This window comes from Nomascus leucogenys, chromosome 10 (genome assembly GCF_006542625.1).
Source record: "Nomascus leucogenys isolate Asia chromosome 10, Asia_NLE_v1, whole genome shotgun sequence".
In the NCBI taxonomy this organism is placed as follows: Eukaryota; Metazoa; Chordata; class Mammalia; order Primates; family Hylobatidae; genus Nomascus; species Nomascus leucogenys.
The window spans coordinates 38,696,048-38,720,859 of NC_044390.1; the positions used below are offsets into that span (position 1 = coordinate 38,696,048).

General features: G+C 40.1%; 1 protein-coding gene and 1 pseudogene across 2 annotated transcripts in view; both read left to right on the forward strand.

Moving 5' to 3' along the window:
• GRIP1 (glutamate receptor interacting protein 1) overlaps positions 1-24,812 on the forward strand; it is a 449,905-nt gene that overhangs the window by 218,151 nt on the left and 206,942 nt on the right. The gene's annotated exons all lie outside the window — the stretch shown is intronic.
• Positions 17,873-23,474, forward strand: LOC115836924 (annotated as a pseudogene).

Consider the following 24,812-nt stretch of genomic DNA (forward strand, 5'->3'; position numbering starts at 1 on the left):
TGTATTACAACCTGTGGGTTGTGGGTTGGACAAGCTTAATCTAGATGACATTTACAGTCTTAGTGTCCTTCTCCTGTGCTCACTCCCAATCCTACTTCCCTCAAGATATTTTTAACACCCCGGTAGCATGGAAAGATGCCTCTAGAGAAAAGTGCACCAATGAAAAGAAACCCTAAGGGAGAGTTTGGCTAATGTAGTAGTTTCTGACCTTCTCCATGCAGAGGCCCCTCCCACGTAAGATGCAGCTCCAAGGCCATTGACCTGTCCCAGCTGCTGGGGAGTAAGCAAACACAAGGAGGCTGAAATCTTTTTTTTTTTTTTTTTTTTTTTTTTTGAGATGGAGCCTTGCTCTGTCACCCAGGCTGGAGTACAGTGGCACAATCTCGGCTCACTGCAAGCCCCACCTCCCAGGTTCACGCCATTCTCCTGCCTCAGCCTCCCCAGCAGCTGGGACTACAGGTATCTGCCACCACGCCCAGATAATTTTTTGTATTTTTAGTAGAGATGGGGTTTCACCATGTTGACCAGGATGGTCTCGATCTCATGACCTCGTGATCCACCCACCTCAGCCTCCCAAAGTGCAGGGATTACAGGCGTGAGCCACCGCGCCCAGCCGAGGCTGCAATCTTAACAGAGCTATGGCTTTTGCCTACATCTCCCCTAAAGCTCCACTCCCAGTGGTCCAAAGATGGTGACTGGATTTGACTGTTCATATTAGCACTTTCTCTGATGAATGGGGTGGAATGTAGTGTAAAAAGAGTGTAAAGTAGCAGAAGGCACCTTAAGCTTCTCTGTCTAAGTTTTATGAGATTTTAAGCTGTTCTTTGAAACTTATTCTATAAATGTAGATCTGGTGCTTCCTGAAGTTAACATTTATATACATACACAGAAATAAGGTTGCTTAATATGGACTCTACTATTTCCATGACTAACACAGAGTAACTTTAAACAATTCTGTCCCAAAGAGGTAAATCTGAATGTTAACAGAATCATAATTTGTTTTTATTCATGTCAAAATATATGACTCCTATCTAAACTCAGAATAACTACAGCAGTTATTTTATAATCACAAGCCAAATATGTGTCTTTCATTAAATACTAGTTCTAACCGTAAATTCTTTTATCACCCTCCTTTCCTCTTCCTGAAAAACGAAATGGTTTAAACACTCTTAGGAGCAAAACGCATTTGCTTTGGATAAAGGAGAAATACATTATTCATGTTACTTGGGAACTTGTCATTTTAATAATGTCTCATATGGCATTAAATGTAAGAATAAAAGGATTTTTTAATCTTCCATCAGGTTTAATGAAATTTTTAATATGGATGACAGTAAAAAATGACATGAGTGTCCCTATGACACCAAAGTTTAAGTTTTTATTAGAGACTTAATATTTGATTAAAAATATCAGGGAGATGTGTTTTCAATCTCATTTCTCCCCATTAGTTTTCAAAAATAAGATAAATTCCAAGGACAAAGGTATTTAGAACTAACAGATTCTACCATATATCAATGTTTATTAAAAAGAATCTATCGATTCTCCTGTATTTGACAGATTACTGGTGAAATGAAGTTTGACCACTTGAAGGGTTTGTCCAAGTCGTTAGAGAAAATCTGTACAGACTTTGAGTTTGGCATATTTTGCAATAATTTGTGGTCTTGCCCACTCAGAGATGAGGCATTTAACCATGTCTGTCTCATTTGTGAAGGGAAGACAGGATACTACACTTGACCTCAAAGCCTAGAGTTAGTATATTACTTATTTGACTTGCCTCCTCTTTCTATATAGGACATCTTTTTTTGCTTATGTCAGTCTTGATTAATTGCCCAAAGAATTCTGGACAATTCACAAATGCAGGAAGATGTCAAATATTCATATCTATTACATTTCTAAACTTTGGTGCACCCAGGAAAATTTTCTTAAATCTGTATCCAGAATAATGCCATGAATGTTTGTGTGGGATTTTTTTTCCCCTCCTGGACTGTAAGAAAATATGCTTATCAATTTGGTCTTAAGGGAGTACAGTTTACATCAGTCTTTCTTGTTGCTCACATTTAGGTATTTGGGAGTGGGTAGTAAAAATATGAAGCTGAGAATCTGAAATGTCCAGTAGCCCAAGATATGTACAGTCAAGCTGATTAGAATGCATCCAGGAAATTCAACATCTATTGAACAATCAAAGTCTGGAAAATAATCCCCATAATACCTCACCCTTGACACCCGGGAGGAGCTGGTGACCTTAAGTTAAGAGGCTACAACAGGAATTTGAAGGTTCTGCCCTCTCTGTTCCAAATGTTTCCTGTCTTTGTTATTCGTATAATTAGATGCTTCATTTGTGTAATTTTTTATTATTACAGAAGATACATAGTGTGACTTTTACACTAGGACTTTACAGCTATACCACTGTTCAGGTGTGTAAATGCCTGGTTCTGCTTCATCTGGTTAGTTCTACTATTGAGCCCCTCCAAAAAAATGAGTGACGCCGGAAACAGTGGCTTACACCTATAATCCCAGAACTTTGGGAGGCCAAGGCGGGCAGATCTCTTCAGCCTGGGAGTTCCAGCCTGGGCAACATGGTGAAACGCTGTCTCTACAAAAAATGCAAAAATCAGCTGGGGATGGTGGCATGCACCTGTGGTCCCAGCTACTCAGGACGTTGAGGTGGGAGGATTGCCTGAGCCCAGGAAATCGAGGCTGCAGTGAGTCTTGATTGCACCACTGTTCTCCAGCCTGGGTGACAGAGTGAGACCCCCTTTCAAAAAGTAAAAAATAAAAATAAACAAAAAAAATGAGTGTATCTCAGGGATGAGAAACCAAAGTCAGTTGAATCAAGCAAGTATGAAATGTCATACAAAGTACATGGTTGCTGCCCAAAGAAACTCAGGCAAAATCTGCTATTAATGAGGACATGTTCAACATGGGGAAAATACCAAGGGATAAGTACCTTTGCTTCTCATTCGGGCTGTCCCTGCATCCTCGCAAGCATCCCAGTGGGCCAAAGTGAGAACAGTGAGAACTAAAGGTCAGGGTGTACTCTGCCAAAGCCATTCAGTGTCAGCCTTAAGAAAGAACCTAAAATTATGTTTACAAGTGTTAAAATTACTGAATATTTAAGAAAGTAGCTAAATTACATTGCTTCTTTACAGATAAGTTTCTATGATTATAAAGTCAAGACTGATAGCATTGCAAATATACCTGAGATTCTGCCCCTCTCCCATGTCTTGTTTTGTTTTCCATAGTAGTTATCACTATATGAAATTAACTGATAAATTTATTATTTTTTTATTTCTCAGTCCCTAGCTAAAATGTAAGCTACAGGAGGGCAGGTCCTCTATATCTTGTTCACCTGTTATCTCCAGTGCATAGAACAGTGCTTAGCAAATGCTAGGTATTTGATCAATACTTGTGGAATGAATGAATAAGCAAAAGTCAGCAGGTAGATTTTCTCTGTGAGGAATCTGTGGCCCTAAGACTGGCATACTTTCCTACAAAAAAAAGTGCAACAAGTTCTCTGTTGACCACATGTTTTCTGTCTCATTGTATGCTGCAGCAAATTCTCATATTTGGCCTTGAAGCTCCACCTAACATGACATTTCCAAGAAAATGCCTGCTGCTCAAGACTAATGAATGGAATATAGGTCAGCCAGGAGCTAGAGACTTTGAAAAGCCAGAGGTTCCCCCCAGCCTCATTTGTTTCTGTTTGCCCAGAAAATGTCTGTGCAGTCCTAAAACACCCTATGAAAAAGTTGAGCACCATTTAATAATAAAATTGACAAGATAAGAGTGATTCATTCACGTGTTCTGCTTGTAGAAAAGTGCTAAAAAATATGAGGAAAAAACCTGGTCTATAAATAGAGCAATGCAGAGCCAAACATATTACTTATTATGGCAGGTACGCATTAATTATCTCCTCCAGGGAACTGATCCAGTTTGCTATGTGGCTGGGAGTACATACTGAGTGCTCCTCAAATAGCACAAGGCAAAACCAGCACCTTGATTTGTGTGTTCAGAGCCATAGCTTTCATTAGTGATTTGGAGAAATGACAGTCTATTATGTTTGAACTTCTCTCATGCCTTGGTAAACATTGGCTGAAATACAATAAAGTGGTGCATATGCAGCAAGTGATTTTTAAACAATAATTCTTCCAGCATGCAATTTAGGAGAAATTTTTTTGTGGTGACTGTGCTTTGATATTTCCCGAATCCCCGTTTGGGAACCCCTTTGTTACAGGAGAGGTGGCACTTGGTCAATTTTGTGCTCCAGGTACATGTGATATCGGAGTGACTCTGATGACAGCTAGCAACAGCCTCCAGTGTCAGAAAAATTTTACAGGCCGACTGAGGATATGTCCATAAAAGCTATAAGGAAAAAGTCTGTTCCCTCTATTACTTTTGCACTGAAAAAAAAAATTAATTCTCCCATTCCTGGGTTTGGTAGACCTTCAACCTAGGGTTTTAGGTGACTTTAGAAAATTAGATTGGGTAAAAGATGTATGGCTTGATTGGTATTGAGGAAAGTGAAGAAGCATCTTACATAGTTTACTGTTGAATAGAGAAGTTGGGCCTATTAATACTCTTTTCTTATCTATTGACCTTATATGACTCAGAACAGCTTCTCAAATTTCAGTTACTCACATGTCATCTTCATGATTTTTGTTATATATTTGTGTTCCACCTATAATATAATTAATATTATTTTAAGTACGTTTAAATTGGTATACTTTTTTACTTAGGTTTATCGTAGGCTTTACTATCTGTAATTTTATATGCTAATCATATTTTTCTAATATAAATAAATGTTTTGTAACTCTGAAAATTAAAAACAAAGGTTTCTATGTCACCTTAAATCATCTTGCATCCATCAATATTTATACACACCTACTTTGGGAAACACTGACTTGGAATGAGATGCTTCTCAGAAGACATGACTTTGACAACCACAAAACTTCACTTTGTCAGTAGTCAGTAAGTAGTTGTTGATTTGTAGTGCAGAAACATGTCATTCGAATGACCATGAAAGGCTTTGGGGGCTTCTGTTAACAAATGAAAAGAAACAAGAAAAGAGAAAGAGGAAGTTGAACAGTATTACGCCAAAGCTTAGGGAATAACAAGAATGAAATGATCATAGGAGTAACCTAACCTAGAGTGAGAGTAAGAGAGAGAGAGACAGAGAGAGAGAGAGAAGGTGGGGGGAGGGGAATAATTATACAAGTACTAGTTACCATTTATTTCATGCTAAGTGTCAAGTATTGGACTAGCCATTTTTATGAATATCATCTCATTTCTTCCTCAGAAACATCACCAGGGGGAAAATAAGTTTTATTAATTCCCTTGTTACACATGAGCAAACTGAAGTTCTTTTATTTATTTATTTATTTAATTTTTTTTTGGAGGAGGGGGACACAGTCTTGCTCTGTCACCCAGGCTGGAGTGCAATGTTGCGATCTCAGCTCACTGCAACCTCCACCTCCCAGGTTCAAGTGATTCTCCTGCCTCAGCCTCCCGAGTAGCTGGGATTACAGACGTACGCCACCACGCCCAGCTAGTTTTTGTATTTTTAGTAGAGATGGGGTTTCATTATGTTGGCCAGGCTGGTCTTGAACTCCTGACCTCATGATCCGCCTGCCTCGGCCTCCCAAAGTGCTGGGATTACAAGCATAAGCCACTGCACCCCACCAGCAAACTGAAGTTCTGAGAGCTAAAGTTGCTTGTCTAAAATTACAGGGCTAGAAAACAGTGAACCTTGGATAAACCCCAGTTAAATATAAATTTTGACCATAATCCTGAGTAGTGAGGGAGGGGAGAAGGTGGTGAAGAGAATCCTTACTTAGAATGAAATGTGAAGACTGACTTCTCGAGGCCAGTTGAGCCTCTGCTCGGAAGTATCAAGAAAGTGTGGGGTGAGCAGAAGCCTCTCAATGTGGGTGATCTCTGTCCATCCAAGTCACAGACTCCATCTCAGTCCTCATTGACTAGAGCCCTCAATTAGAGGGGGATTAATGAGTAATGGTTTGGGGTCACAGGGCTCATGCCATTATCTCTCTAAGTAACCGAGTACTAGGAGAAACTGAGGAGGCAAACTACCAGGGCTTCGGGTTGTGTTACAGTTTATTCCATACACTTATGCCTTTCAGAGCTTTCCAGTCAAGGAAAGAAATTAGAATTGGCCAAGCAGGCTTTTAACTACTTATTCTGAAACTGGTAACACCATAACTATGCTTTATGTTTCCCCTTTAAAACCACAGAATAATGCAAAGCTGTAAGATAACACCGAGAAAATGAAATGAGTCACTGTGTTCTGTGGCATCATAGTCAGTCTTGACTCACTGACTCTGATAATATCTATCTATAAATGTATAAAATATATAAGAGATATACAAATTCTTTTAAAATCAAATATTCTTATACATTTCTAAAACCTATTACTGGGCTACACATTAAACAGATGTTATAAAGATTTCCCCTTCAAAATGTGGGTGGAAATACTTTACAGCACCTGGCAAAGCTCTTTGCTCTCTTTAGCAGTTTGATTGCACCTCTGGAACCCCTCTGCTTTCTGCACGGAATGTAAACCACTGACACATTGATCCCTTGCCCTTCACCCATGCACACTCGCTGCATTCTCCTCTTTGCTCTGGCCCATCCTTTACTTGCTCGCTACATCCATTATAACTAAAATGATCTCTCACTTTTTGATTCTGAGTGTTCCTCTAAACTGACCCTCATACATTCATTCAACATGTAATTATCCAACAGTTACTCGCTGAGCAGTCACTGTGTGCCAGGTACGGTTCCAGGTGCTAGGAATATAGATGTGAATCCAGTCTATTAGCCTCTGTCCTCCTGGAGCTGGCAGGCTAGCAGGGGAAACAGGCATTCAGCAAACATTGAATGCCTGGCCTAAGGTCAGGCTATGCTATGTACAATAAAGGGAAATGAACTAGTGTAAACAGTAGAGAGTGGTGGGGGCAGAAAGTTATGGGGTCCATGCTCAGATAGAAAACCTGAGGCCTCCATGGCCTCCAAAGGCCCAGGTTGGCCTCCATGAGCTGGTGACTTTGGAGTAAGCCTGAAATGAGTGGTGAAACATGTAATGATCTGGAGGAAGAGGATTCTAAGCCAAAAGAAGAGCAAATGCAAAGTCCTTGAAGTCAGAACAAGCTTGGCTTTTAAATAAACAGAGAAAGAAACTTCTGCTAATAAGTGAAAAGAAACAAGAAAAGAGAGAGGAGGTTGAGCAATATTGCGCCAAATTGAATGGCTGAGCATGGCCAGAAACTGGGAAGCAAGGCTGAGGGTGTAAGGGATGAGTCTGGAGAAGAGACAAGGCTGTGTCCTGTAGAGCTTTTAGGCCATGGTAAGAGTTTGGATATTACTCTGAGCAGTATAGGAAGCCATTGTAGGGGTTAAGATATTGATGTAATTTCTTTTTTGTTTAATTTCTCTAGCTGCTATATGGAAAATAGACTTTAAGGTGACAAAAGTGGGAACAAGAAGACCGGTTAGCAGGCTGCCACAGTATTCGAGGCAAGAAGTGATGGTGGCTTGGACTAGGAGGTGGAGGTGGAAGTAGTAAAAAATGGTCAAATTTTGAAGAAATAACCTAAATAACCTACTGACAAATTGGATGTGGGTTGAGAGAGAAAGAGAGAAGTCTGGGATAATTCCAGGGTTTTTGCTCTTAACAATTGGGTAAATACTGATGCCATTTACTGAAACAGAAAATAACCCAGGAAGAAATGTATCAGTGGAACAGGGGAGTGGGGAACTCAGAGGAGAGCTTAGGTGGAGATAGAAATTTTGAAGCTCTCAGTTTGTCAATGGTATTTACACCCTTGAGGGTGGGTGACAGGTCTTCTAGGTGGCACAGATAGATTGACATGAGGTCCAAGGTTTGAGACTGGGACACACCAAGCCTCAGAGGTTGGCAGTGAAGGAAGATTCAGCAGAAGATATGAAGAAACAAAAGCAGTGATGATGAGGATCAGGAGAATGTAGTACCCTGGAATCCGAGTTATGAGCCACATGTCACTAAAGACGGAGAGAAAAACTAGGTCAAATATTGATGATGAGATGAATGAGAATTGGCCATAAGATTCTATAAGAAGGGAGGTTTGGTGACCCTGACAAAAATAGATTCGGTGAAAAGGTGGGTGTAAAAGCCTGACTTGAATGCGTTGAGGTGAGAATAGGACTTGAGTAACGGGCAGAGGATGTGGACAACTCTAAACAGAGTTTCTCTATCAAAGGGAGCAGAAAAATGGGAGAGTGGCCAGAGGGAGCATGTGGTCTATGGAGGACTTTAAAATATATACATAAGAGAGGATGCAGTATGTTCGTGTGCTGATGTGGCTGATCTAGTGGAATGAGAGAAAATAGTGCAGGAGGGAGAGGGGATAAAAGCAAAAGCAGTCTTTGAAGAGGCAGGGGTGCCTCCAGTGTGCACCAACGGGTCAGCGGGAGGGAAGGCAGCATGGAAGGGCACAGAGGCAGGAGGGTGCTATAGTCCCTGCTGAGAAGGTGTGTGAGTCATCTTCTGATTGCTCTATTTCCTTCGTGAAATAAGAGGTGAGGTCATCCACAGAAAGTATGGAGGGGAAGGAGATGTTCAAGGTGCAGAGAGAGAGGAGGTATCATTTCAAAGACTGGGAGAGTGGATTACCTAGGACACTGTCAGAGGATTACCCTGCAGTGCAGTATAGCCCTAACTAATAGACCCCTCTTCTTTCTTACAAACCCTGCCTCCTCAAATTAAAAAGGGACAAATTAAACTTACCCTTCTGATGCTGATGCCCGTTACATTCCCATATAGCATATTCCATTCCACTGGGTTCTCTCCTCTAACTTCTCCCTTCCATAATCTTTTTTTTTTTTTTTTTTTTTTTGTATTTTTAGTAGAGACTGGATTTTGCCATGTTGGCCAGGCTGGTCTTGAACTCTTGACCTCAGGTGATCCTCCTGCCTCAGCCTCCCAAAGTGCTGGGATTACAGGTGTGAGCCACCCCGCCCGGCCTAAGCCTTTTATTACTATTGCAAATTGCCCTGTAGAAAGGTCATACCAATTCAGCCTCCCACAAGCAGTGTATCAGAAATGTCTGTTTGCCAATAGTGGATTTTCTTTTTATTTTTTTATTTTTTTATTTTTATTATTATACTTTAGGTTTTAGGGTACATGTGCACAATGTGCAGGTTTGTTACATATGTATCCATATGCCATGTTGTTTTGCTGCACCCATTAACTCGTCATTTAGCATTAGGTGTATCTCCTAATGCTGTCCCTCCCCCCTCCCCCCACCCCACAACAGTCCCCGGAGTGTGATGTTCCCCTTCCTGTGTCCATGAGTTCTCATTGTTCAATTCCCACCTATGAGTGAGAAAATGCAGTGTTTGGTTTTTTGTCCTTGCGATAGTTTACTGAGAATGATGTTTTCCAGTTTCATCCATGTCCCTACAGAGGACATAAACTCATCCTTTTTTATGGCTGCATAGTATTCCATGGTGTATATGTGCCACATTTTCTTAATCCAGTCTATCGTTGTTGGACATTTGGGTTGGTTCCAACTCTGCTATTGTGAATAGTGCCGCAATAAACATACGTGTGCATGTGTCTTTATAGCAGCATGATTTATAGTCCTTTGGGTATATACCCAGTAATGGGATGGCTGGGTCAAATGGTATTTCCAGTTTTTTATAACACCCAGAATATTTTATTTTATTTTATTTGTTTCCCCAGCTGGAGTGCAATGGCGTGACCTCAGCTCATTGCAACCTCCGCCTCCTGGGTTCAAGTGATTCTCCTGCCTCAGCCTCCTGAGTAGCTGGGATTACAGAGATGTCCCACCATGCCTGGCTAATTTTGTATTTTTACAAAATAAGAAAATAAAAAAAAAAAACAAAAAAAAAAAAACGGGGTTTCGCCATATTGGTCAGGCTGGTCTTGAACTCCTGACCTCAGTTGATCCACCTGCCTCAGCTTCCCAAGATGCTGGGATTACAGGCCTGAGCCACTGTGCCTGGCCCAGAATATTTTATATTTTTACTGAAGTTTTCAGCAGTTTCACTCATCCTGTTTCAAGTTGCTCTGCAATTGTTTTCCTGGATTGTAGACTTACATTTAATTTAAGGTTATAGTCCCTTAAATTCAAGAAAATGTTTATTTGTTTTGTTGATTGGTTGGTTGGTTTTAAAGCAGGGTCTTGCTCTGTCAGCCAGGCTGGAGTGCAGTGGCATGATCATGGCTCACTACAAGCTTGACCTCCTGGGCTCAAGTCATCCTCTCACTTCAGCGTCCGAGTAGCAGGGACCACAGGCACATGCCACTATGCCCAGCTAATTTTTTTTTAACTTTTTTTGTAGGTACACAGTCTTGCCATGTTGCCCAGGATGGTCTTTAGTTTGTCAGTGGTCTTTAGCATGGAGCAGCCAAAACTAGACACTTTGCCATGCTGTTGGTCTGAAAAGAACAGAGTTCAAGAAAACCATTAGCTCACCTGATCTGGATCTAATACTCAATTAACGCAGATTATGATTGTATTTTTAAATAATGATGTTTGTTTATATTGAACTTGCCATCAACTAAAACATATAGGTCTTATTCTTATGAATCACTCTTATTAGCTAGGTTTCCTCCCTTGAGGGGTATCACTCTGTGTAATGCTGCACAACTCTGTACTCTCCATTCAGTTGTCTGCACATTTATTTCTCTTATATTCTGCCAGTAATGTTCGAGAAGAGGAGAGGAGGAAGAGTACTACCAGTGAGCATCTGTTATGTACCAAAAATCATGTCAGTCTTATTTTTTTAAAAAACAGAGGTTTTATCCCTCTTTTGTGGAGGAAGAAATTAAGGCTCACAGGGGGCTTAGGTAACTTGTCCAAGTCTACCCAACAATGGGGCTGATATTTGAGTTTAGAATCACCTTAATTCAAAGGCTGTCTTCTTTCAGCTATGTACACAGCTCTCGAGTGAGTCAGCTTCTCTCTCCAACTTGGTGAAATAGTCTGTATTCCTGATCATCACATACATCTACTACTATTCTTAGCAATGAATTAGCTTTAAATTTGATAATCATCAAACAGTGTTAAGAATTTTGAGCATAGCAGTGCCAAGGACAGAGTTCTGCAGCATCCCCGGCAGAGATCTTGCCTTTTACCCATGCATGCTGCTTTGCAGGCTTTGGGTATCATTTTCACTCAGTTCATGGTAGTCCATCCTCTCTACAGGTTATTATGAGAGATCTTTCTAAAAGTCCCACTGAAATACTAAAATATCATACCTAGTGTATTTTATCTTTCTATATGGTGGTGGTTTACCTTCCTTATTCTTCAGTGGTATAATAATCCTTTCTAAAATGTTGCCAGGACATATTCCAGAGGTCTAAGATTTCTGGCATCCTTCAATATAGGAATTGAGATGCTTGCTCATTCCAGCCTTTCAGCGTGTCTTTGATTTTTATCTTCATTTCATAGTCACGTTTATACATTACTTTAATTCTCTGGCTGAACTTTATCTGACTCTAGAAACCTGAATATATTCTAAACAGCTAGGGCATTCTTTTAATATGATTTTGCCTATCTTTGACATAAGGTTTCTTTTAACCTTAAAGTCAATCCTTTCTACTTTAAGATTTTTCTCCTTTGAAGCCACTGGAGATACAACGTTGGAATTGAGTAGCTCAGTATTTCAGCTAAATGCTAAAAGTAACTTTATACTAGCTTCTACAAGCAGAGACTTCTTGCCTATGTTCTTCTTATTTGGGACTACAGAACTTGGAAAAAATTTCTAGTTGTCCTGAACACCTTTTAGCTACCATTCTTTCGGGATAACATTGCCTATAAGCTAATAAAGCCTATCTAGGATCATTCTTTCTAGGAGGCCAGATGAAGGTGGTTGTCATTATGGTGGCAAGAACTCTTCTTCTGCTCTTCAGACACAAGGAGTGAAGGAAAGAAAGTTTTAGGAGTTTATAATAAATGAAGTGGTAAATATTTAAAATGCTGATTATATCAAGTGTTATCTAGGATACCAAAAAATAAACACTTCTAATTGTTCATAGGAATATAAACTTTTTGGAAGACACATTGGTATCATCATTAAAAATGTATGTTTTTCCCAATATTTCTGGGAATATATCCTTTAAGAATACTCACACCTGTGCATGAAGTTGTAACTGTACTTGCTACTCATAAAATGTGGTGAATTTTTAGAATCATCCCAATCTGATAAAGGAATGCTTTGAAAAAATATATAAGTAGACTTGACAACCACTGTTATCATCAGTCACTGTCTCTGAGGGAGAATATCAGTTGGTTTGGAAGAGGGTGGCACCAGGAATAGGAAGGGACCTCTCCCAACTCTGATTCACTGTTGAAAAGTGGGAATGGAGGCCGGGCACGGTGGCTAACGCCTGTAATCCCAATACTTCAGGTGGATCACCTGAAGTCAGAAGTTCGGGATGATCCTGGCCAACATGATGAAACCCCGTCTCTATTAAAAATAGAAAAAAATATATCTGGGCATGGTGGCTGGGTGCCTGTTATACCAGGAAGATAAGGCACAAGAATCGCTTGAATCCAGAAGGCGGAGCTGAGATCACACCACTGCACTCCAGCCTGGGCGGCGACAGAGCGAGACTCCGTCTAAAAAAAAAAAAGAAAGAAAAAAAAAGAAAAGTAGGAACAGAGAGTTCCTTCAGTCAGCTGCAAGAGGACAAGTAGAGTGGAGTTGACCATGAAAGTGGGCAGAACTGGGTATAAAATATAACAGCAAGTCAGTCTGTACAGAGATGCATGTTGAAGCATGTTAATGAAATATTGTAAGCAACCTAAAATATCTATCAATAGAGGAATGGTCAAACAAATTAGGATGTCATCATTCTAGGAAGGTTTATAAAACTGTTAAAAGTATGAGGTAGAACTATAGGCCATGTCATGAAAAGATCTCCAAGACATATTGGTATGTTGGAAAACAGCAAGTCATTTTGTGTTGTTCAATCCAATTTAGGTGAAATGTTAGTGTTTTAAAAGAGAGAGTGAAAGGTTGGCACAAATTTTGACAGTGGCTTCCTCTGAGATGGGAGGAGTAGAAGGAGAGTGCAGAGGAGTGCCCTTGGGCTTTGCCCCAAATCCTTCTGTCTTATTGGAATCTTATACTAAAACACATTTGTGTATTACCTGGATAATTTTTTAAAACTGCTATAATGACAGGAAAGAATATCAGTGAATTGACGCTGCCTATCAGAACCATATCTTGGGTGGTTGGGGGGCATCCCTGACCCAGCCCTGCAGATGAGGAAGAAGACGAGGCATCTCTGCCAGCTGATACCACACAGAGCCAACAACCATATAAATATTTCTGCATGTGTCAAGAAGACCATTTGCAAAAGAGAACAGCAAAAACAACTCACCATTTATGTAAGAGAAAATAGAGGATTTGGGGGAAAAAAAGATCAATAGTTTGAAATATTTCAGCTCATATGGAAAAGGGATTATCATGTTTTCTATGATCTTAGAGGCAGAACTAGAACTCATAGGCCAGAGGGCACCAACCAGCATCATCCCCCTCTCAGCAGTCACTGTCTAAATACAGAAGCATCTTGTTTGGCTGGTGAATACTGGGAGGCAGCACCTGTTGCTCTTCACCGTTTCACATCTGTACCCTGTACATGTGTGTCCAGCACAGCTTGCTTCCTTCAGTTTCTCTGACTAGCACCTGTGTTTGGATGTTTGATTCGTGCTGTGGGGGCAAGCTATAGGGAATCAGATTAGGAAGCAGCTTAAGGTAAAACTTTCTAAGCATAGGAAGGCAGCACACCTGCCTGGTTAGGAACGCAGGCTCTGGAGCTAGCCTGCCTTATTTGAATGCCGGCCCTGCCACCTACTACTGTGTGGAATTAAGCTGGTTGCTTCAGTTTCATGCTTCGGTTTTCCCATTGTGTGAAATGAGAGTGTAATGAGGATTATACGAGTTAATACACATAAAGCATTTACATTAGTTATCACCATGTAACAATATTACTACAAATTTAGCAGCTTAAAACAATACACGTTTATTATCCCACAGTTTCTGTGGGTCAGGATTCTAGGCACAGCTTATCTGGTCCTTTTTAGGGTCTCACAGAGCTACAATCAAGGTGTCAAATAGACTAGCAGTCTCGACTGAGTCTTGACTCAGGGAGGATCTACTCCCAGGCTCGCCCCGGTTGTTGGCCGAATTCAGTTCAGGGCTTTGGTTTCTTGCTGGCTGTCAGCCCCAGAGGCTGCCTTCAGCCCAAGCCTCAAAGCCCACAAGGGAGACAAGGCTGTGAGCATGATAAGTGCTACAGTCGGCATATATATAACATATATATATGCCGACATATATATATATGTTATATGTGCATAGTCGGCATATATATAACAACATGCATCTGGAAGCTTTGCCATATCTACTGGTTAGAGGTAAGCCACAGGTCATGCCCACACTCAAGGGAAGAGGACATCTAAAGGCAGTGAACATCAGGAGTTAGGGATCATAGAGAACTGCCATAGACACCGTCCTCCATGGCATACCAAGTCAGGCCTACTGCATATAAAGTTCTTAATAAATGTGAGTTATTATCCATGGAAGCTGTCTGAGGAAGGCATAGGTGGCTTTCTGAGAGGATTAGTTTCTCACACTGGGGGTATTCAGACCATTACTGGGTGGAGACTGTAAACACGTAGCAAATAAAACCAAATGGAAATAGGCATTGAGCCAGATAGCTCCTGAAGCTCACCTGAGATTATCCTGTCACCAGATAAGGTGAACCAACTGCCCCCTCCTCCTTCAGCATTGTCCTGAGTTCATTGCTACTTTCTTTTTGCATGTTGTCTTTTTTCACTTTTGTCTGATTTCACCTGTGTAAAATGGAAACTAGAACACCCCATATGATTTTCTCTGAGAATTCTGAGAGTTGCCCTGGTCCCTCATAGAATAGCCATGCCTGGGGGTGGAGTGGGAGGAAGGAAACACACTTTACCTTTACTATAATTTACAGGTTTGTTTCTTCCTAAGGAAAAGGGACCCAGGCCTTGTTTATTTTTTCAGTGTCTCTCAAAATTCTAACCAGGTAGGTATGCCTAGACTGTACTCAATAAACACCATCTAACATCTCCTGGAAAAGGGAGAGAGAATGAATTGGACTGCTAGGCTCTTTCTAGATCTTGCTGCTGATATACAAGGGTTTTTATCTGTTTGATTCACTTCCCAGTTCGTTCATGTGCCTCCGCTGTTTCTGAGGAAGGCCTGGTAAATATAAACTTTCTGTTGAGTACCCCAGCCCTGGAAGAGGACTAATAAGGCAGTTCCATGGGTGGGCAGCACAGAATCCAGAAGTGTGGGTTTTTTTATGCCTGAGAAGTTGATTTAAAACATATGTATCCTTACATATTGATTTCATAAGTGCATACACCAGCCCTACTTCTGCATTCAGCCTCTGAAACATGTGACTGAAGAACCATATGTGCCCCATATGCAAACACTCAAATACACCCTCTGCCATGCCCATACCTAACTCCGAGCCCTGCTGTCCTGGGGAAAGTAAATGGAAATGACTGAGGACAGTCATGCTAGTAACTAAACTTTAGAAATACAATAACCATGAAGCATCTCTGTTATTTCTTTAATTCAGGCAATTTCCCAATAGAGTATTAAGGTGTTAATTGCTTCTGCACTTTTCTATTTGACAGATATGTCCTTTTTCACCTAGGTAAGGGAAGCAATTATTGTAATGCTCTCTTGGGCTTTGTGAGATATTCTTTAATGACTTTTAAAGGCATCAATAGGGCATTGTGCTTTTAAAGGGAAACTGTCCTCTTTTCTGTTTGTGCTTGATAACAAGAGTGGGTATTATATTCAGACTACATGATGAATCTGTGAAAGGAAAATATGCAATGAAAAAAAAACAAAGGCGGTAGTAATACATTTTCAGGAAGTATGTATCCAGATTTCAGATATGAGAAAAATATGTTCTTATATGTGCATATATCACTGAGCTTAACAAAGATTAAACAAGCACAACAAAAAAGATACTCAGCAGGCATATTTTTCTGGAATTTTAACACAAAGTTGTTATTCTCTGGAACTGGTGTGGCCTCCCAAGTGAGGGTTTGGCAGGTTGTTTACTCAGTACAGATCAGTAAATATTCTCTTACACATCGTGTGAAAGTGACTTTCACAGGCTACTTGAGCTACAATTGGTTTTACAGTTTCATGTTTACATTCAGAATAAAAGAAAAATAGTCTTAGAACTTGTAATTAGAATTCAGAACTCTTCCATGATAAGAGTCACTTTGGCAACCTGGTCAAGCCAAGACAATCCATGTTAACTAAAGTGATAGTGCAGAAAGAAGACTGAATGTGGAGTGAGAACTGAAGTTAGAGTTTTAAGTCCTCACAGAAGGATTTGCCTGATACCTGTCCTTAGGCAAGTTGTCTAACCTTGAAAAGCTTCCGATTTTTCATCTGTAGGATCCTGGGTTTCTGTGAGAATCAAATGTATGTGACTCTTCTGGCAAACTTAAGTGCTATCTGGATATAAAATTGTATCATCAAAGGAAGATCTAGGTTTTGTGCTGCCTCAAGTTTATACAATTTGAGGGGAGGGAGCTCTTTAAGAAAAAAATACAAAAATATCATTTTTCGAATTTGACAAAACCATATGGTGGTGTGAATACATTGCTTGGATGCCTCCCAACACTTTGGAAGAAGCTTGTGCCAGTTAAGGTCCCAGAAATTCGAGACTCAGTCACTTAGCCTGTGCAGCATTATTACAGACTAACAGAATGCTAAAGCTAGAAATGGCCATACAAGTGTGACAGCGGTTCACACTTGTTTTTTTTTTAGCAGTAGAATCCTCTTTTCAAAATCTTATGTGGAGGAATAAGAGGAAAAAACTGACTAGTGTAACTGAAGATGGGACCTAGGACTTAGAGATATGCCTATTTGGTCTCTATCTTCCCTGGAAGAATTGCAGTTGAGGCTCGGTGTGGTGGCTCATGCCTCTCTAATCCTGGCACTTTCAGAGGCTGGGATCACTTGAGGCCAGGAGTTTGAGACTGGCCTGAGCAAATAACAAGACTCTACCGGTACAAAAAATTTAAAAATTAGCCAGGCATGGTGGCATGCACATGTAATCCCAGCTACTCAAGAGGCTGAGGCTGGAGGATCACTTGAGCCCAGGAATTCAAGGTTGCAGTGAGCTAGATCATACCAGTGCACTCCAGCCTGGGTGACGGAGTAAGACCCTGTCTCTAATACATCATACATACATACATACATACATACATACAATGCCTACAAACTACCCCCAACATACACATTTTAACAACTGTGAAACTGGGATGCATTTTATAGTTGTTCTTAGACGTGTGATAATCATAATATTATTATTATTGCCTGCGCATGCACTTACTTGGTTACAGTTCCTGGTGATATCATTGGATAAATGTAACTTCTTGAAATTTCAGGAAATAAACCTGAAACTGAATAAAACCTGAAATAAACCTGAGGAGGGAATATGTACTGTTGTCTAAAATGTTCCGTTGACACTTTCCCATAAGCTCAAGAAGCACAAGTATCAAAACTTGCCAGATGAGGATTCAATCAAGTGGAGAAGGAAAAGGGGTGCTCAGAAGCAGCCCCCAGCCCCGTCTCCTGGAGGCACAGAGTGTGGGGGTCTTGCAAATGACTTTCTTGCTGGACGCTTATGGAGTGAGTACACCCTGAGGGTCTGGGAGAGGGCCAACCTCCACTCCTGAGTCCCACAGTCCCTGGTGCCTGCCCAGGGCCAGGCTCTGGGCTCAGATGTCACACTTTCCTTGCCTCCTTCCTTGTCACCTCCAGAGATTTGGATTCAGGATTTGTTCCTAGTGTCCAAAACTTTGACAGGAAACTTAACTTCTTTTTTTTTCAGATGAAGTCTCCCTCTGTCACCCGGGCTGGAGTGTAGTGGCGTGATCTCGGCTCACGGCAACCTCCGTCCCCTGGGTTCAAGTGATTCTCCTGCCTCAGCCTCCCCAGTAGCTGGGATTACAGGCACCTGCCACCGCACCCAGCTAATTTTTGTATTTTTAGCAGAGACGGGGTTTCACATCTTGGCCAGGCTGGTCTTGAATTCCTGACCTCATGATCCACCCACCTCGGCCTCCCAAAGTGCTGGGATTACAGACGTGAGCCACTGCTCTGGAGGCTGATGCCTACCTACAAATCTTGATAGAACAATTAAAGTTTTTTTATCACAAGCTTCAAAACTGCAAAGATAATAAGCAGAGAAAGAAAACTGAAACTCTCAAAGAGAAGCAAATAGCATGGTGGGATCAATTAAACACTGCACTGTGTTGATGCAGACTGCTAAAGACCAGAATAATGCTGAGAAGCATGCAGATAGAATTATAAGTACTGTTAATCTTGTAGATGCAATGTATCAACCTAGTTCCTTGGAACCTGTGATCAGCACAGTGCCTTCCCAGACTGTCTCACCTGCCTCTGGAAACTACTCAACTGCATAAGACAGAGCAGAGTTCATCTTCCTGACCAGTTGGACCTGTACTAGTTACCTTTGGACATCATTAGACTCCAACACCAAATAGTAAAGGCAGTGCCCATTCACCACCTAGTAGCAGTCTAACTTCTCCAAGCCATGTCAATGGCTTCTCTAAATACAATCCCAGAATTCTCTTATTCCAGCAGTGAAGGTGAATTCTACAATGCTGATGAATGTCATCAACATGGCTCATCCCCAAAGCACTTAATAGATTCTTCTGAATCTGTGTCAATCTTGACACATGGCAGTGTGGAAAACAGACTAAAGTGCCCAGGTAGCACAGAATCACTTAATTCTTTCACATCCAATGGAACAAGTGATGCTGACTCTTGATTCACATGATGAGAGAGCTGACGAGGAGGCAGGGTCCATGGAGGAGCATAAGAGCATTACCATGCATCTCTTGTCACAGGTTAGGCTTAGTATGGATCTTACTAAAGTAGTTCTTCCACCATTTTTTCTTGAAAGAGGATCTCTTTTAGAAGCATATGCAGACGTTTTTTGCATATCCAACCTTTTTGCGAACATTGGTGACCAGGGATTGAATGGTTCAGAATGTGAGATGGTACCTCTCAGCCTTTCATGCAAGAAGGAAAGAATCGATTGTCAAAAAGTCATTTTAGCAAGATCTTTCAGTGTCAATGGACATTACCAAATGATACCAAAGAGAACACAGAGCTAGTTTTAGAAGGATCAGTTCCCTGGGTTTCCAAAAACAATGTAAAATTTGTGACTGAAGAGATTTCCCATCATCCACCTACTTCAGCCTTTTATGCTGAGTGTTTATCAAAAAGATTCAACTCATTGGTGATATCTGGACCTAATCAAAATTCCTTAGGATGTCAATTGGGACACACAACATAGGGTGGGGCCACAAGCCCTGTGTCTTGTGTTTTAACTATGAGAAACATTACATCCTCACATTCCCCAGTGTTTGCGGATGGTCTATCCTCACAGTGCTCTGAATGGAACTAGGAAGAGAATGCAATATTAATTATTCCAAAACTGGTGATAGTGCAAACATCATCTTCCACACTGAACCTTTCTCTGGAGACAGGAAGCATAGAATTACCACTGTGATTTCTTTCTCCAAAGGATGAGAAGCCTTTTGCTCAACTGAAGGGGAATGGAATGGTGTAATGTATGCAAAATATGCAACAGGGGAAAATGCAGTCTTTGTAGATACCAAGAAGATGTCTATAATCAAGAAGATAGTCAGGAAGTTGAAAGATCAAAAAAAATGAATCCCACTGCCTTTAGAAGGATGTACTTTCAACTTAAAAATCAGAGACATTCAGTTTCCATGTAGTTGTGCGATTTTGAGTGAGTTTCTTAATCCTGAGTTCTAATTTGATTGGACTGTGGTCTGAGAGACAGTTTGTTATAATTTCTGTTCTTTTACATTTGCTGAGGAGTGCTTTACTTCCAACTATGTGGTCAATTTTGGATGACTACTGGGTAAATAATGAAATGAAGGCAGAAATAAAGATGTTCTTTGAAACCAATGAGAACAAAGACACAACATACCAGAATCTCCGGGAGACATTTAAAGCAGTGTGCAGAGGGAAATTTATAGCATTAAATGCCCACAACAGAAAGCAGGAAAGATCTAAAATCGACACCCTAACATCACAATTAAAAGAACTATAGAAGCAAGAGCAAAAACATTCAAAAGCTAGCTGAAGGCAAGAAATAACTAAGATCAGAGCAGAACTGAAGGAGATAGAGACACAAAAAAAATCTTCAAAAAATCAATGAATCCAGGAGCTGGTTTTTTGAAAAGATCAACAAAATTGATAGACCGCTAGCAAGACTAATAAAGAAGAAATAGAGAATAGATGCAATAAAAAATGATAAAGGGGATATCACCACTGATCCTACAGAAATACAAACTACCATCAGAGAATACTATAAACACCTCTACAAAAATAAACTAGAAAATATAGAAGAAATGGGTAAATTCCTAGACACATACACCCTCCCAAGACTAAACTAGGAAGAAGTTGAATCCCTGAATAGACCAATAACAGGCTCTGAAATTGAAGCAATAATTAATAGCTTACCAACCAAAAAAAAGTCCTGGATTTTTTTTGGAAGACGGATTGACAGCTGAATTCTACCAGGGATACAAAGAACAGCTGGTACCATTCCTTCTGAAACTATTTCAATCAATAGAATAAGAGGGAATCCTCCCTAACTCATTTTATGAGACCAGCATCATCCTGATACCAAAGCCTGGCAGAGACACAACAACAACAAAAAAGAGAATTTTAGACCAATATCCCTGATGAACATCAATGCAAAAATCCTCAATAAAATACTGGCAAACCGAATCAAGCAGCACATCAAAAAGCTTATCCACCACGATCAAGTGGGCTTCATCCCTGGGATACAAGGCTGGTTCAACATACACAAATCAATAAACATTATCCATCATATAAACAGAACCAAAGACAAAAACCACATGATTTATCTCAATAGATGCAGAAAAGGCCTTTGACGAAATTCAACAGCCCTTCATGCTAAAAACTGTCCACAAATTAGGTATTGATGGGATGTATCTCAAAATATAAGAGCTATTTATGATAAACCCACAGCCAATATCATACTGAATGGGCAAAAACTGGAAGCATTCCCTTTGAAAACTGGCACAAGACAGGGATGTCCTCTCTCACCACTCCTATTCAACATAGTGTTGGAAGTTCTGGCCAGGGCAATCAGGCAGTAGAAAGAAATAAAGGGTATTCAATTAGAAAAAGAGGAAGTCAAATTGTCCCTGTTTCCAGATGACATGATTGTATATTTAGAAAACCCCATCGTCTCAGCCCGAAATCTCCTTAAGCTGATAAGCAACTTCAGCAGTCTCAGGATACAAAATCAATGTGCAAAAATCACAAGCATTCCTATACACTAGTAACAGACAAACAGTGAAATCATGAGTGAACTCCCATTCACAAATGCTTCAAAGAGAATAAAATACCTAGGAATCCAACTTACAAGGGATGTGAAGGACCTCTTCAAGGAGAACTACAAACCACTGCTCAATGAAATAAAAGAGGACACAAACAAATGGTAAAACATTCCATGCTCATGGATAGAAAGAATCAATATCGTGAAAATGGCCATACTGCCCAAGGTAATTTATAGATTCAATGCCATCCCCATCAAGCTACCAATGACTTTCTTCACAGAATTGGAAAAAAACTATTTTAAAGTTCATATGGAACCAAAAAAGAGCCTGCGTTGCCAAGACAATCCTAAGCCAAAAGAACAAAGCTGGAGGCATCACGCTACCTGGCTTCAAACTATACTACAAGGCTACAGTAACCAAAACAGCATGGTAGTGGTACCAAAACAGAGATATAGACCAATGGAACGGAACAGAGCCCTCAGAAATAGTACCACACATCTACAATCATCTAATCTTTGATAAACCTGACAAAAACAAGCAATGAGGAAAGGATTCCCTATTTAATAAATGGTGCTAGGAGAACTGGCTAGCCATATGTAGAAACCTGAAACTGGATCACTTCCTTACACCTTGTACAAAAATTAATTCAAAATGGATTAAAGACTTAAATGTTAGACCTAAAACCATAAAAACCCTAGAAAAAAACCTAGGCAATACCATTCAGGCCATAGGCATGGGCAAGGACTTCATGAATAAAACACCAAAAGCAATGGCAACAAAAGCCAAAATTGACAAATGGGATTTATTTAAAGAGCTCCTGCACAGCAAAAGAAACTACCATCAGAGTGAACAGGTATCCTACAGAACGGGAGAAAATTTTTGCAATCTACCCATCTAACAAAGGGCTAATATCCAGAATCTACAAAGAACCTAAACAAATTTACGAGAAAAAATCAACCCCATCAAAAAGTGGGTGAAGGGTATGAACAGACACTTCTCAAAAGAAGACATGTCTGTAGCCAACAGGCACACGAAAAAAAGCTCATCATCACTGGCCATCAGAGAAGTGCAAATCAAAACCACAATGAGATACCATCTCACACCAGTTAGAATGGTGATCATTAAGAAGTCAGGAAACAACAGGTGCTGGGGAAGATGTGGAGAAATAGGAACGCTTTTACACTGTTGGTGGGACTGTAAACTAGTTCAACCATTGTGGAAGACAGTGTGGCGATTCCTCAAGGGTCTAGAACTAGAAATACCATTTGACTCAGCCATCCCATTACTGGGTATATACCTAAAGGATTATAAATCGTGATGCTATAAAGACACATGCACACATGTTTATTGTGGCACTATTCACAATAGCAAAGACTTGGAACCAACCCAAATGTCCACCAATAATAGACTGGATTAAGAAAATATGGCACATATATACCATGGAATACTATGCAGCCATAAAAAAGGATGAGTTCATGTCCTTTGTAGGGACATGGATGAAGCTGGAAACCATCATTCTGAGCAAACTATTGCAAGGACAGAAAACCAAACACCGCATCTTCTCACTCATAGGTGGGAACTGAACAACGAGAACACTTGGACACAGGGTAGGGAACATCACACACCAGAGCCTGTTGTGCGGTGGGGGGAGAGGGGAGGGATAGCATTAGGAGAAATATGTAATGTAAATGATGAGTTAATGGGTGCAGCACACCAGTATGGCACATGTATACATATGTAACAAACCTGCATGTTGTGCACATGTATCCTAGAACTTAAAATATTTAAAAAAAAAATCAGAGACATTGATGCAGCAACTGAAGCAAAACACAAACTTTAAAAAGACAAAGAGAAGAAACCCAAGAAAGGAAGGAAAAGGAAATTCAATGGGAGAGAAACTTATTTCATGAAGATGGAAGATGTTGGGTTTATGATGAACCATTACTGAATTATCTTGGTGCTGCCAAGCATTGGGCTAGGAAATGTAAAGTTTATACCTGATGGCCAGGGCAGTAAGCATAATTAAGCAACAAACATTCTCCCTTTGGGAGAACCTGTTCATTCCCTTCTTATTGCAATGGTTTCTCAGGGATATGAGACTTTCTTGTGTTTTTTTTTTTTTTACAATTAAATATCAATTGTATTTAATTATATACAATGAATAATTGGAAATTTAAAAAGCAGTACCATTTGCAATAACATAAAAAATCAAGTAAATAGAAATTCCTAGCCCAGTGCTTGGCAGCACCAAGATAATTCAGTAATGGTTCATCATAAACCCAACATCTTCCATCTTCATGAAATAAGCTTGTCTCCCATTGGATTTCCTTCTCCTTCCTTTCTTGGGTTTCTTCTGTTTGTCTTTTTTGAGTTTGTGTTTTGCTTCAGTTGCAGCATCAATGTCTCTCTTTGCCATAAATCTAGCAAAATATTTATAAGATCTACACAGGATATGGGACTTTCTGACACAGATGAACAATTACAGTGGGAAAAGCTTCCCTTTTTTCCTCTGTGGCAGTTATGGTCATAAGTCCTGAGAAAAACTTCAGGTTTTAAAAACAAGATGTTTGCTCCTTTTCCAAACCCTACATATTGAAAGCATTTCTAAATCCAAGCCTCAAACTCTACACTCTAATACTGATGTTAAGGAATACAACTTCTGTTTTCTAGTTCTTATGATGTTGGATTATGTGTGTGTTTGTGTATATACAGTTCATATGTTGGATTATATGTGTATATATATACACACATACACACAGTATATATAGTGTATATACTGTATATAGTATAACTGTATACATACACACATATATATGCAGTTGACCCTTGAACAACATGGGTTTGAACTGCACAGGTCTACATAAACACAGATTTTCTACCACCACTGCCACCCCTGAGATAGCAAGTCCAACCCTCCTCTTCCTCCTCCTCAGCCTACCTAACGTGAAGAAGACAAGGATGAAGACCTTTATGATGATCCTCTTCCACTTATTAAATAGGAAATATATTTTCTTCCTTATGATCTTCTTAACAACATTCTCTTCTCTTTATTATAAGAATATAGTATATCATACATATAACATACACAATATGTGTTTATGTTGTCAGTAAATCTTCCAGTCAACAGTAGGCTATTAATAGTTAAGTTTTGGGGTAGTCAAAAGTTACATGTGGATTTTCAACTGTGCAGCAGGGGGTCGGGGTGATGGTGCATCTAACATTGTATTATACGTACATACATATATAATCATGTAACAAAGATACATAATGCCAGGTTTTTCATAAAAACTCCTTCTACTGTAAATATGGGTTCCTCAGAGTTGTTTTGAGAAATCAGCA